We start from the raw sequence: 14,681 nt of genomic DNA, 5'->3' as shown, positions 1-14,681 counted from the left end.
GCCACCAATGAAACATCGTCAATTTTTTTTTTAAATCAGTGCAAACTGGTTTGGCGGCCGATTTCAAACGAACCACGGGCTAGTGATCAGCTGATTGGTGGGAACATAATCATAATATTAATAGTAAAATAAGACGGTAAATGCAGGTTTTTGCCATTGTAAAGGCTGACGGGATGAACAGCGGTTCGACGAGCATCTTCATTGGACCTGCTTGAACCCGAAACAGTTACAGTGGCCTCAGCAAAAACGACCAGTACTAATCAGTGCACAACTATGATAGAACATTATTCGATGATTTTTATTTACAAACGTCAAATTGTTTTATGTCGATGTTCAACCAAGCGACATGGGTAGACGGGTAACCGCCATATTTATCGGCCTTTTTACCATGCAGATAAGTATGAACGCCTATTAAGATATCTGCGCAGTTATTAACAATACATAAATATTACTTTTATTGACTTATAGCACGTAACGTATTGAATAAATCTACCCGACTCAAAATGGGCTACCTGCTAAAGCTCTTGCGAAGGTTCTGTACATTTTGAGAAAAACATTAAGACGAGACGCTCTTACGCATGAGATTTCCATCATTGAGCCTTCTCATCAAGTCATCACATTAACTCAGAAAGAATCATCGAAGCCGATACAGCCGTACCAATTTCGTTACCAGAATGGAGAACAGTGTATACGTTAGATGTTCTGGCATACATCCTCAACGATTCGCATCGGGTTAACGGTAACATCATGAAAATCGTCAGGGATATGCTACATTTTTTTTTTCTCTGATCTGGTACAGTCGACTCATTTTTTTAGTTGAAATTGGCTCGAGGTTTCTTGTGGCAGCTGTGCACAGAACAATCCAACAATACATGTGGTGTGCGCTTAAAAAATTCGCATATAAAATTCGCTGTTTGTGCTTTCGTCTACCTGCTAGAGACCATCGAAGAGGCCTATTAAACCTAAACATTAGGCCTATTAAACCCTAGAAAAGTTACTATTCAGCAAAAAGGCAGCACATCATTAAGCACTGGCATGCGGAGATCGGGAACAAGAAACTTGACAGCTATAAAAAAATTACTGTCTATTTCGTAAAATATGTACAGTGCACATGGAGACACATCTTCCTCGATGCATAAAACCATTTATTTAAAGAATCCTGCACATAGAATGCTTGTAAAGCACGATTTGTCCGTTCTAACATGAGTCGCGATTAGATAACGGCGAGATTAGGTAATGACATTGTTTTCTACGCGTTTTTTTTTTAATACCCTGTATTGTTTTTAACTCCGTCCTCAACCGTTACCATTATTTGCCGTTATCGTCATCGATATGGGATAGAAAAACGAAGTATGTCATGTTGTGACCCATATAGCCTATGCTATACTGTTTAGAGCATTAGAGTGTTTGACATGATCGACTAACTATATAGCTACACAATAGGTCAACAGTTGTCCAGTTTCGATCCGAAAGACCGACGCACAATGGAGTTCGTATAGGCGAAGGTCGCCCCCAGTTTCCACCCCCACAGGTTCGTTCGATTTTAACAAATATAATAATGTCAATAGTTTGAATGTTGCCAGTCGTATACTGCCAGTACTGATCTATGGTCTTTATGGTTATATTTAAGTGAAACAATTACCTGAAGATTAAACGTACTTGCCATCATTCAGCTGCCGACATTTGCCCTATGATTATGCTTGATTTATTATGATCTAGAAACGAAGATCTAGAGTTGTTTTGTGGTTACTTTTAGCAATGACAACAGAAACAACAGAGTTAACTAATTGTTTGAGTAGCATGCTCTATTATTTCGTGTAGGAGACATCAAGAACAATGCCTCCAGCGCAACTGGCCCTTATCAGTGCCTGTTTCTTTTTCCGGAGGGATTCCGTGTTATGCGAACCAAATCTTCTGTTCCCACTCAGACTCTTACCCACTGGGGCCCTTATTTTGCATCCTGTGATTTTAGTTCGGACTTGGTTAGCTTGCAGAATGAATTACTAGAGTTATGAATTAATTGGTCGCGTTCCGATCGATCATTCTGTAGGGCCGCTTGGTTTTCTCTATGGGGTTTAGTGTACGCTTCAGAAAACGCTCAGAGCTCAATATCAGCGGCAGAGAAAAGCCATCCTGTACTTTGTCGCGATAGATGGTTCTTCGATCAATTGTTGATACAGTGCTCATATTTGTAGTGATCCGCTTCTATGAGATCATAGAAGTTTGGGCCATAGCGGGCGCTCACGGCCCAGACGTATGCCCAAGTGAAAAATCTGAAAGGCACTAGTGTATATCGGCTTGTAAGTACGGAACTGTCACACCACTTGAAAGCAGCACGTCGATCATCACGTAAAGTTGAATAGCTCAAATAAGAAGGATTTGCGATTTTGCTGAGAATGACTGCAGTAGGTTCAGAAGGTAAAGGAGAGCTTTTATGTTTTGCGAACATTTCCTTCTTGACCCCAATTGGATTCAAATGACGAATGTAACCTGCAGACTATTCCCTGCGTCCTGTTCACCGTAGTCAAATTTTTACCATTTAACTGACCCAACCGTTAACATACATATATATCTAACGTAGAGCGTCAACGAAGGGGCATTTCCACAACACAGCGAACGAATTGTTTTCTGGGAGGAGCGCCTCATTTCCTTAATTCTTGACTGATGAACGAGAAAACGGAGTGTACAAAGACACTCTTTAATGGCGTTCTAATCCAGCGTTGTCTGTACGGTGTCTTTGTTTAACCAAATACATCAAGGAACACACAAATTGTTCTTAATAGTTTACCGTTAGGATGTCATCTACGATCCGTACCAGTTCGCTTCCTTGCTGCAACCTCTCGCTGGAAAAGAAATATCACTTAAAGGTTCTGAATCGATCTCACTTATCTATTACATTAATAACATATATTCACGGTCTAACCTATGGCAGTGTTTATCGAAAATTCAGCTGTATTTCAACACGCATAAACACTGAAGACCGATATGGAGTAGAGCGTATTCGTACACCTTAAACATTTTTTCTACCCTTTTACTTCTGTCGTTCAAAATCGCAACAGCGTTCTCGGCAGCGGTGGCGTCTTCGAGCGTTGGTGTTGTACTTTCTATTTACCTATATTGCTGCTATAGCACACTGCCCTGCCATGCGCGTTGCAGTTGCCCACGATGCCATTTCGCGGTCAGTCGTTTTTCAAGCGAGACATTACCGAACGTTAGAGGAGCGGCGTTGCCGTTGCGGTCATCACCGTGAAATATGAATACCCACCCGTAAAATTGGCGCTTCTTGAAAAAGCGAAGCTGGGGCGAGCCAAGAATCAAATCGAAAACGATTGAGGAAAACCTTCATATCAATTACCATGTTTATTGTTGTTATCATCGAACATCATCGTGTCGTTTTTCAGTGCGTGGTTTTCAGGGGTTTTTCGGTGAACCGCTTCCTCAATGTCGTTCGTTTCTGATATTATCATTATTATTATTTAATCTGATAGGAAATGAGTGTTGAATCTTCTTCAATTCTTGCGCATGCTGTGTTACACACAGCATGCCACCATGTTGTAACCTTCTCAGACAAGAGCGGCACAACAAGTAACCTTTGCTGGGATAACATCGAGGTACAACCGTCGATAAAGGCCTGAGCATCTGTTTATCGGGCTTGCGTTGCACTGAAAAAGTGGCTGGCTCGCAATGAATGTTTTCGATGAAAAGCTGGCACGAAATTTGCTGCCGCCAAAGGCAAGCAGAAGGAAACGAAGCAAACAAGCCAAATGTATAGGCGCTACCGAATTGAAAATCGCTATAATTTTGAGGTCAGTCGACTCTTTCGTCACCTGTGGAAGCGCATAGCCCTGCAGAAACAATGAAGCAGATCAACGGAAAAAGAATGAAGTATTTCCTTATCTGTGTTTTTACCGTTTTCGTTGAATTTTTAATGTTATCGCTTTTCGGCTATGATATACACTACGCTGACATACGCATCACATCGGTCTTTATGTCAGATCTGTGCCTGTGTGTGAGGGTCTGTTATAACTAATTTAGTTCACTGCTGCCATACTGCGTAGTAGTATACATCTTAAATACGATTTCTTCGTCCATAGTTAGTCTCCATCTATCGAAATTGCGAAAAAAAAAGTTGTTTGTTTTTGAAGACTGCTCCTATCTGCCAAAAACGGCTCTGATCTTTTGCAGTCGTTACGCATAAGCCAGTACCTGGATGGGCTCAACCGTCAACCGTTGGAAACGGAAAAATCCTAATAGAAACATTATAAACCTTACAGGGAAGACAAATGAAAAATGAATAAGAGGCAATGCCGTTATACTATCGAATTGGCTCTTTTGGTACCATGTGTTTAGAATGTCTTCTTCATGGGTGTTTTCTTGCATGGGCTTCGATATCGTTGGCGTTCGCTGGCTTGTCTTTTCTGCCACGGCTTAAACAATGAAATGGTATCGTGTCGTTATGATGGAGGTCTCATTGAAATTCCTTTCGTTTCATTTGGGTTCGTTGGATTTTCTTTGCCGACTGCCGCCGATCATCGCGTTCCCGGCAGCTGGTTTGGATTCTGTCGTACGTAACAGCAAATTACATACGAATACTCTTTTTCACCTTCTATTTCGTTCTATCTTGCTCAGGACGGGGTGCAGGGTATATAGAAGTAGGCCAAAAGCACGAAAAGAATTCAGAAAACAGAACGATGCAGATGATACTCGTGCAAGTGGGAGAACTGCGTAGATACACGGCTATCTTCACAATTTATGTATCGATGTTGAATGTAGCGTTAGTGTTAAATAACAAGGTTAAGTGTTTATACCGTGTTATTGGTTCTTAATGTTCTTAAACAGCTTCTGCTTACAACGACACATCCAGAGCAGTAAATAAAAAGTAGTACCTAAAACCTGCTCTTAATAAATTCTGTGGACGGTATTTTTTTTGTAACACCTTGTTTCTAGCTACAAGCCACTCCTAGGGAAACTCAGAGGTTTGTTGAGCAGGACACACAAAAGCTACTTATGAATTTTTTGCTGCTTCTCGAAAGTACTTCTTATTTTCAGTTAGACGAACACTCACTTTATCATCGATCACAACTACACACGTAGATAAACAGCATTTGTTTAATAATTGTACGGCCAAAAAATACAATTGCTATATCATGAAGCATTAGCGGCCTCGTCAAAAGCCATGGGCCCCCTACCAAGCAAGCATCGTTGTCTACCATCACTCATTGAACAGTGCTTTTTTATGGCAACCTCTATTTACGGACTGAATTTCTATTCTCGTTACGTTTTAAGCCAGTTTTGTTTTCCGACCATGTATCCGTTGATTGATCCGCTAGACGACCAATACGATGGGATACTGGTATCGCCATTACTGACGTAGAGGCTACAAGAAGCTTGACATACTCGTACAAATAGCCATAAAGATAAAGAATGAATCTCTATTATTTCATGTGTTGAACGGCATCGATCTGCTTTGTCTCTACACTTATGCGCAAGTGAACTTTAGTGAACGAACAATAGCTTACGACACGCTCGCTATTTTGCCACAGACACACCCTGTGGGCCGCCCATGTATCGTTATTCTACTAGCCAATTAGCCTACTAATTTCTGCACGCTCTCTCTCTCCGGAGCCTCCATGTTGCCAACGCTGTCATCAACTCAACGTATCGTGCACAGCTTCGAATTAGGGACGCACGTGTTACTGCCGTTGCCCTCTCTGAACGATCAGGAAGGACAATATTCACCCGCCTGCTAAACCTCTTGATGGTTGTTTTCCCCTCCAACTTGCATCCCACCGACATCAATTCTTCGCGAGTGAAAGCGACAGTCGGCTAGTAGGAAGTCTGGTTCTGTCACGTTTTTTCTGTACTACGTCTTCATTTCCACTAGTCATTGTGGGCTAGGCATCGCCAACACATGGCAAGCAGGAACCAGCATCCTTATGATAGCCAAAAGGGTGAGTCGTTGTAGTCATCAGCGCGGCATGAAGACAAGAGTTTTTACTGGTAATGGTAAAGAAGAAAATGAACAATTTTTTTCATTGTCATTTGTGGCCGTGAAGCTGTTGTGCCTTCTGGAAAGAGGAATGGTATTGATGTTGGTGTTTCAATTCTGGGCGTCGAACCCCTTCACCTTTCCTACCCTAGCACTTAGTTTCATTCTGCTGTATGTATTTTCACAATAGACCATCTTTTTTTCGCCGAATTACTACTCGACACTGTGACTCTTGTATGAAAATCTCACATAAATATTCTCATTAGTTATTTATTTTAAGAATGCTAATGACTAGGATGACCAAGACGCTGACGGTAGTTAGCTATAGCGATGTTTACTTACAAAAACTATTCCGAAACACAACCTGCCAATTGGCAAAGGTGACGAGCCGTCAGCAACGAAATACACATGAAAAGAATCGGAGAAAACTTTATCATTCACAGATACGTCCCTCTATATCGATGTGACATTATGTATTAATACTATTATAACTCTCCTATAACGATAACTGGCTCTGGTAGAAAGGAGACATTGCAGTTCTGATTTTATGTAATGATTTCCTATGGTGCCCGTTCACGTCAGAAAGTCACGTTTCGATGAGTCTGTTCCAATGTGTGCTTTATGCATTCGTTACCAGGCGCAACGTCGCACGGCGCCACTTGAACAGTAACGTTGTCTTCACTTATCATCCCACCATCAACAAAAGTAACAAGACTATAATCGATTCTGCCATTACCATCACTAACATAAACACTGGGAGTGAAAATAAGCAGCCCAAGTGAGAAAAAGGGAAAAAAAGTATAGTTTCGTAATTATAGCAGCGTGGCTGACATTGATGCTAAATGCACCTGAATGCAGAAAACAACAGGCACGCGTTCCGCATTGGCTTGCTTTTCCCATTGCCGTCTACTCCCTTTTGTCCTATCTGGACCGGGTGGCGGCGGCGTCGACGAATTCTTTGCGCTGGCGTGTTCATACAACTGCAACTCGTGCACCCGTGCCGCCATGTAATGTAAACTTGAACGGGGCTTGAACAACGATTTATCATTCAGCCGATGGTTGGTTATGGTGCTCACGCTGTAACGACCACGATGGTATAGGCGGCGATCAAGACGACCGTATCCAATCAGTTTTGTGCTATGCAGGCAGGCAGACAGGCAGGCAGGCAGGCAGGCTAAAGTTGACGGCGATAAGGGGCCGTCTATTCCGCAAGCGCTGCAAATACGCCGCTGCTGCTACTACCATTGTCGTGGTGGTTCCCGCTGTCGTTAGTGCCTGTTGTTCTTGATAATGTGTTAATGGGATTGCTGCTTTTCTAGGGGGTTTCTTCCAAATTATCGGTCAATTTGGTGGGTGATGATGCGAAAACACCTCCACTCGTACATTTACTATAACTATATATTATATTGGCTTGCTGTAGACATATAATTATTTTCAAGCATTACGAGATGACGGAAAAAAGAGAGGGAGGCATTTAGTCGGCCTGAAAACGGGCGCACAATATTTGTTTGATCGACGGCGGATCGTGCATCGTTCATAGAATAATTCCGGCAAAAAGATTGCAAATAAAGCGGTGACTTAAACGCTGACCATTAGCGAAACTAGTACGAAAACTATGTACTTTCCCGCTGTCATACGTGACCAAGCTTTTTAGAGCGGCTGAAAGTGGGCAACGCATGAGCTGGTCGACGTGGGGGTTGTCCTAATCCTGTACCGTCACGAAACAATTACTGTTAATTTCGGATTTGTTGCTAACGTTATTGTGAATTAGACACTGTAACGCCTAGAACGGGTTAGGAGTAAGCCGACGTCGTCCAGGTCGTTTGATAACAACCCAATAGGCCAAAGCTTCTCACCAATCTGGGCGGCCCGCTGCCCCCCTCGTCACTAGTAGCCGTAACAGCGTTCATGATTAGCCCACAAATACAAACAAGTGAATGCGCAGCTTATATATAAATGAAGTAACGAATTTCCTCGACTATTCCCGCGAGGTCGTATTACCGAAGGGATGTGTCTGCTTCTTATGTTGTTTATATTGTTACAGAGCAAAGGCGGCATATTGAGTCGCATCTATCAGAGGAAAACTAAAGATTTATACTAGCTCGAGAGAGTCTCAGGGGCAAACAGTAACGTCAATTCCTTATGCACAGTAGTTGGATGCCCGACTCCTTTCACGAGCAATTCGCCATAAAAAACATCAACTATGTCCTCTCTCATTTTTTTCATACAATTTTCGCTACGTTGTCTGAGCGTACGCTGGCGAAGAAGGGCGTACTTGTTTATACCTCCATCAAGCAAGCGCTGAACAAAGGCCAGTCGCTATTTACGATAACGTAATATTATAAACAGTATCTTAGTCAAAGAGAGCTCTAGGAAGAACAGATGTTCATAGATCATATCGCATTCGATGATGGCTACATGCAAGTCTCAAACTGTCAGATACTTTTACCAAAATGTTAGTAATTCCCTGTGCAGGTTTGGCCTAGGTGCGTGACCCCTTCTCTAACATTCTTGCTGTCCAACCACGTTATGTACACGATGGCCGAAACAATTCATTATAAAACACTGAATATTGCGCTAAGCCACTCAACGGCTTCTACGTTACTTATTTGCTTTTTCGAAATTTGTCGACTGGAACAGCGGTCTAGAAAAGGGAATAGACTTGGGCAAAATAGCCGTCAAGGAATGAAATAGGATAAGTGCAACATAGCAATGTTTTACACTGACTGCGAAATACGTAATTGAATACGATCGGTAAAACACTAGGCCCAAGTCGCCCGAGTTACGTGTATAGCCCCAGAGAGCCCCCATCAATAATGCCCCAGAGAGACTTCTATTTTTTTGTTTGACTCGACTTAGCTGACTACACTGATTAATGGCCGATCTCATTGCCATCATACGGCCTGCAATCGCTTGTGATAGTGGGTAATATTTACGTCGTCTCGATTACCTGTTGCCGTTCGACACTGTGTAGGTAGCCTTTAGACAGTAGGGAGACGAACGATATAAGAAAATAAACTGAACGTAAATAAATCATTTCCACCGGCAGCTAAACTTTAAGGAGCTCTCTATAGATGATAAAAATGGCATCTTCTATCAGGGCTGTGTACTGTCACAGACGTCAATTTGGCATAAGTTACTTCAAGTGACATATACATTAATAATAACCTAGAATTCACTACAGGTCTCCATATGATTCCGCATTTGATGATTTACGTTCACCATCGCGCTACGCTACGCCATATAGGATCGATGTATCATAGGGTGTTGCAGTGCAAAAATAGTTCTGGCAGAAAATGGTGGTCATTCGTTCGTAACAAATGTGACTGTATTTCTAGTACGTAAACACTCCCACACAAGTACACGATCCAGCCCGGTTTCAACTGAGATGATGACGTTAGTGATGAGGTGGCGTTGGCTAACGTGCTTTGTCGTAATGGCCAAGTCTGCGCTACCAGTGATCAAACAGAATAACTCATACCACCAACAGAGTGCCCACGCCTTACGCTAGGGCTATGGCTTAATCTAATAGTAAACATCTGTGGCTCTGCGGGATCTCAGCAACTTACGAAACTGGAAAACTGAAAATTCGCCGGTGCTCGCAGCTGTTGACATCTGTAGGCCCGTCGTAGCTTATTGTTTGGATAGCGGAATTGCGACGGCAGAACTAACAACGAGTAGATGCATTTTGTGGCAATGTACGCTTTGCGAATCTTTCATCTGTTATTGTTCTTACGGCTGTTGCTTCTGCTGCTGCTGCTACTGATGATGATGATAATGATGCCCTAGTTCCCGTTAGGACCCGGCGGCCAGGGACTGTAGCATATTGTACTTGTTACCATTTAGCTGTCCATAGACCAGCGGCTCCTAAAATCTACCTTTTACTGTATGAGCGTCTGCGCGGTCAGCCTGTCTATCTATGCATGTGCGCCGTCTACAGTAATGTCTATGATTACATCGGAACAGTGCAAGCAACGGGCCAAGGAAGGACCGGGAAAGATCGAGTGACCAGAGTCAACTGAGTTGCGATTCGCCGGAAGCTCCTTCTGCTGAGGCTATTTCCCAAAGGGTGGTCGGCCTTGCTCGACCCTGTTTTCGCTCGCTTCTAGATCTCAACACGTATACCTTGATCTGATGACGACAACGACAACGATATCGGAAAACATCTTGCGTCTCTTTTACTGTCTACTATTTATAGCATCAGCTTCGTTGCCCCCTGTTGGTTTGTTGCCTGTCTGCCCCGCTGCTGATGTTGATGCTGCCGATGCCGCTCTGTTCACTGCAGCAATTGCGTTGCTTGAAAGCGGGAGGGAATTAAAGATCGGAGGAGGAGCAAAGTGGAAGCTTTCTTGCAATAGGAAACTCTCCTATGGCGGCCGGTGGTCCTTTATGGTTTGGCATGTTGGGCGTTGGCGACGTGCGTTTCACCCAAATCCGATCTGTGTCTTAGCGATCACCTGTTCCGAGAAGAGCGCAACTCGAAACGAAATACCGAGCGTCATAGCGCTACGACAACTCGTCCTGCAAGATTCGATCCCTTTAGTATTACTAGGGCTTGGTCAAGCAGTGGTTCTCGTGGCAAGAGTGGCCCAATGCGTAACAAATCGCTGGATGACGCGCGATGTCACTGTTGAGGCAATCTGTTCGCTCATTGAAACACGGATGACAAGACGCTACGGGGCTAGCTGTGATCATCAGTTCGGTTCAATAGGGAAGCAAAACAGAACAAAAAATGTTAGAGATGACAAAGATGAGCGAAAGAAAACTGTAAATAACAATTTGGCCTACTAGTACGTTTCGAGACGGTGATGAGCATTGAAGGGTGACATGCATGAGTCAGAAGTATTGTGTATGTCAGTTGTGAATATACAATCCGAAGGCACACGCACCGCATGAAGCCCCTTGAGCGTCTTCTCGTTTGAGCAGCTATTGTCGACGGTCATCCGTCATCATTCGCTGTTATTGTATTTTGTTGAGGTATCAAGGTGTTGTTGTGGTGAAGAAACGAATTGCATTTGGTTTTATAGGTAAATTTACATGGCTATTGGTAGTCGTGGGCCATCGGACAGCCAGTCAACTTCATACGACCTATTTTATTATTTGGGTGGAACTTTATCGATAGTCGTTTCCAGTGATGATCGCACTGTCTATCTAATACATCGTTACAACAATGGCATTTGCTAGCTGTGTAGAATACCTCAAGTTGGGTGGTTAAGGCTTAAGGAATTACATGTTAAAAAAGTGACGAAGGTCCTGCTTACACACGCGCTCCTCTATTTTTTTCTTGTTGCTAAAAGAACACACCTTCTGGTTGTATGAGTAAATGAACGCGAGGTATAGACCTTGACCAACTTCTTGAGTTTTGATAGATGGCAGCATGAGTTGATGAGGAATAGGTTGCTTTTTGGTGATTTAAGGAAATTTCAATTCGGCATAATTGTCCCTTGCTGTTATTGTATACAGGGAAATTTGGGGGCAAGATCAAACACTCTTTTTCTGTGTATGTGTATTTCAGCTTTTCTCATTGTTTTGGACGCGTTCGACTCAGCTTTCCCTGGGCAGAATTTGCTCTAAAGTATCGTACATCACAATCCTTTTCGACCAACCTGCACGAGGCATCTCTAAGCGTGTGCGTCCTTTGAACTCTTATCGTTTCACCATCCTGCTTCTAATCTATCCACAACGATTAGGCTTTTCAAAATTCAGCGAAAATCAATGATGATTTTTCGATAGTAAGGGTACAAGGCTAAATCAATTTATCTCTTTGTTTTTTCCCTTTACATTTATATATTAGACACAGACAGGTGAAATCATAATGAATTCCATTAAACACCAATACTGTGTGTGTTATTATTGCGTTACCAGTGTTATCGGTACGCATAAAGGCGTTTTTGTGTACATCTATAAAGGGCGCGTATCGATTCCATATCCAATTCATAAGATTTTGTTGCCGATCGATAACGAAACGTCCAGATATTCCAGCGAACTGATAGAAGTTTTCATGCGCTTTGAGTTTAGAAAATCGATCAGGCCAAAGCACATCAGATCAAAACAGCAGGGCGAGACTGAGCTCCAGAATTAAAATTTGAGTAGAATGTTATCAGGGGCAATGTCGAGGACAACGTACACGCTGATGGTGTCAATAATACGTTTTGCATAAAGTGAAACAGATGGATAGAAAGACTGACGTCGTCCACTGTCTGGCGTACATTTCGTCTCGTACGAACCGTCTGCCGATCGCTTCAAGTATCTGTTATTTGGTGGAGATGAACTACGGAAAACCTCAAATTCAGGCCCGACTTGGAAGAATCTGCTAGAACGGATCATGATCCAGATGTAGATTACAATGTGCCTGTGTGCACGGAAAAAACGTTGTAGCGACAAGAATATCGATGATCGGTCACAGTGTGTCATGCCAGTCGGTATCTGTCTGCCAGATCATCACTATTAGCGGCTCGTACGGTGATGTATGTCCTGCTTGATACGATCGATAGTTTATAGCAGATCTCAGCGAATATATTCTCTCCGACCTTACTAGAGATATGGGTTTACTGGCGTTCTAATATTTCGATCTATATAACTATTGCCGAGAGCGATGCCTTAGCTCTTTTGTAACCACAGGGCGATTTCCGCTATCGATAAAGAAATACTAATGAACATCTGGCCAAATCGTCGATTGATTTCAAATTTAAATTAGTACTCATTTCTTTTCCGACCGTCGTCGAGCTCTGATCACGAACGCAACAGCCAGGACAACATTTGGCAACATAAACAACACGTGTTATTTCGCCGCCATGTCCTATGTTGTTTCACCATCTGATCTTTATTCGGCAACTAACTATTCTACTAACATTAATTCTTTCTATTACCATATATGTCCGACTGCAGTTAGACTGTTTCTGATATGGCACATCCTGTCCACGTTTCATCGGCCCTCCAACGGGTCCCTGATATCAACTTCTTCGACATGTTGCTCTCACCGCTGCCGACATTGTTTTTTGTGATGTTTTTTTTTTCTCTGTGAATCGATCGTCGGCAATTTTACTCATAGTATAATCACTGTTTGTACAGTCGATACATTTGTTTGTTAATTACAGTCGCAATGATGGTATTTGGACAAATGTGCGTCTATGAGATCTTGCCATCGCAAACGCCACTCGAAAAAAAAGTATCATTGTGGGTTCATTGTTATCATCATATCATTGAAGCCATTGCGGTTTCCTTACTTGGCTATATTTTTCTGAAACAAACAAGCAGACTAGCGAAAGGCGGGACAATTTGAATATAAGCGGCAGCGGAGCTAGAAGCGGTGCCGGAAGCTTCGATACGCAAAGCTAGCTTCGAACAAGCCCGACTTACGAGCTACACAAATAATCGGGTTGAATTAAATGAAGATAATTTATATTTATCAGTATCAGTTGTTAGTAATAAGATTTTTTCATTGAGTAAGTGTTTCTATGGCCGCTACAGACGAATTGATTGGCACGCGTGGCCATACACAACGATTGGATTAACGACGATACCGGAGTTGTGAGAAATAAAAATAACAAGAATAGGATTTTATTATTGCCATAAGGCAGCATTTGGCCCAATCCATACTGTTTCCACACTGGTGATTTTTGTTAGTAATACTCAGCAAACAAAGTTTGTTTTATGTCACTGATATAGTTACCCTTATACAAAGCATAAGTGAACATCATAATCAAGATAAAATATGTTTAAAATTGAATTATCATTATTACTGTTATCGAGTAAGTGTTTCGAGTTTCATGTCCGGCACTGCCATTAAGCATTGCTTCGAACGGCTGGCCACCTCCACGCGAAACGAAGTGCACCCGCCACCACTTCGAAGCTACACCACCTCACGTATCCTTAAGTTTAGAAGGAGAACACGTTACCACTGAAGTGTGCCAAGGATAACCGTGACGGTTAGCGGCATGATTATTGCCATGATTTAGTCATATGCAATGGCATGATGACACAGTGAGACTGGCGTACGTCAACATCCAGCAGTCCATATACGTCCCATTTGGGCCGCGTTTGTGAAAACGTCAACATTTGTCAACAACAACAACAAATATACATTTGTCAAATCCCACACATGGCACTTGGTAACAATTATCTGTGTCAACATAGACCTTTTGATATGAAATTCAACGAAATTTTTTCAACTGATGGGCTTCCACTAATCTAGTGCAAAATTATTATTAAAAATATATGGAATATTCAGCAAATCTTGTTCAAACGCTTATGTTATGCAAGTTCATATATATACTCGTTCTCAGGCATCTTGCCGCCGTAATGATAAACAGCGTGATGTACGTATTTTAAAGACGTGTTTCTGTCTATTGCGATTTAATTTTTCAGCTAAATTGAACAAATGTTGACACTTTACATTTTAGTATTCGCCCTAAGGGGTACCATGAACGATTTTAGTCCCAGAGATGCAAATTAGGGGGGTGAGTAATAACATTAAGTTCGTTATCATTTATGGTTCATCTTATTTACAGTGATACTGTGCACTGTTTAAGCTTAGACTGTCATAAATATTGTATGAGTCTCTTGCTGACTTCAATAAAAATATTCTTGTTATTGTTGCTCTTGTATGGTACAATAATTAAGCATACCACCAGCAAAAGCCAGTTTTAGCTATGGCCTTTTCAGTAGACCGATTACGATAACACAAAAGGTC

General features: G+C 42.2%; 1 protein-coding gene across 1 annotated transcript in view; it reads left to right on the top strand.

Annotated features, from left to right (window-relative positions):
• bbg (PDZ domain-containing protein big bang) overlaps window positions 1-14,681 on the top strand; it is a 139,800-nt gene that overhangs the window by 88,533 nt on the left and 36,586 nt on the right. The window lies entirely within an intron of this gene.

The sequence above is a fragment of the Varroa jacobsoni genome, unplaced genomic scaffold (genome assembly GCF_002532875.2).
Source record: "Varroa jacobsoni isolate VJ856 unplaced genomic scaffold, vjacob_1.0 scaffold_796, whole genome shotgun sequence".
NCBI lineage: Eukaryota > Metazoa > Arthropoda > Arachnida > Mesostigmata > Varroidae > Varroa > Varroa jacobsoni.
This window is presented reverse-complemented; position numbering and strand designations above follow the sequence as displayed.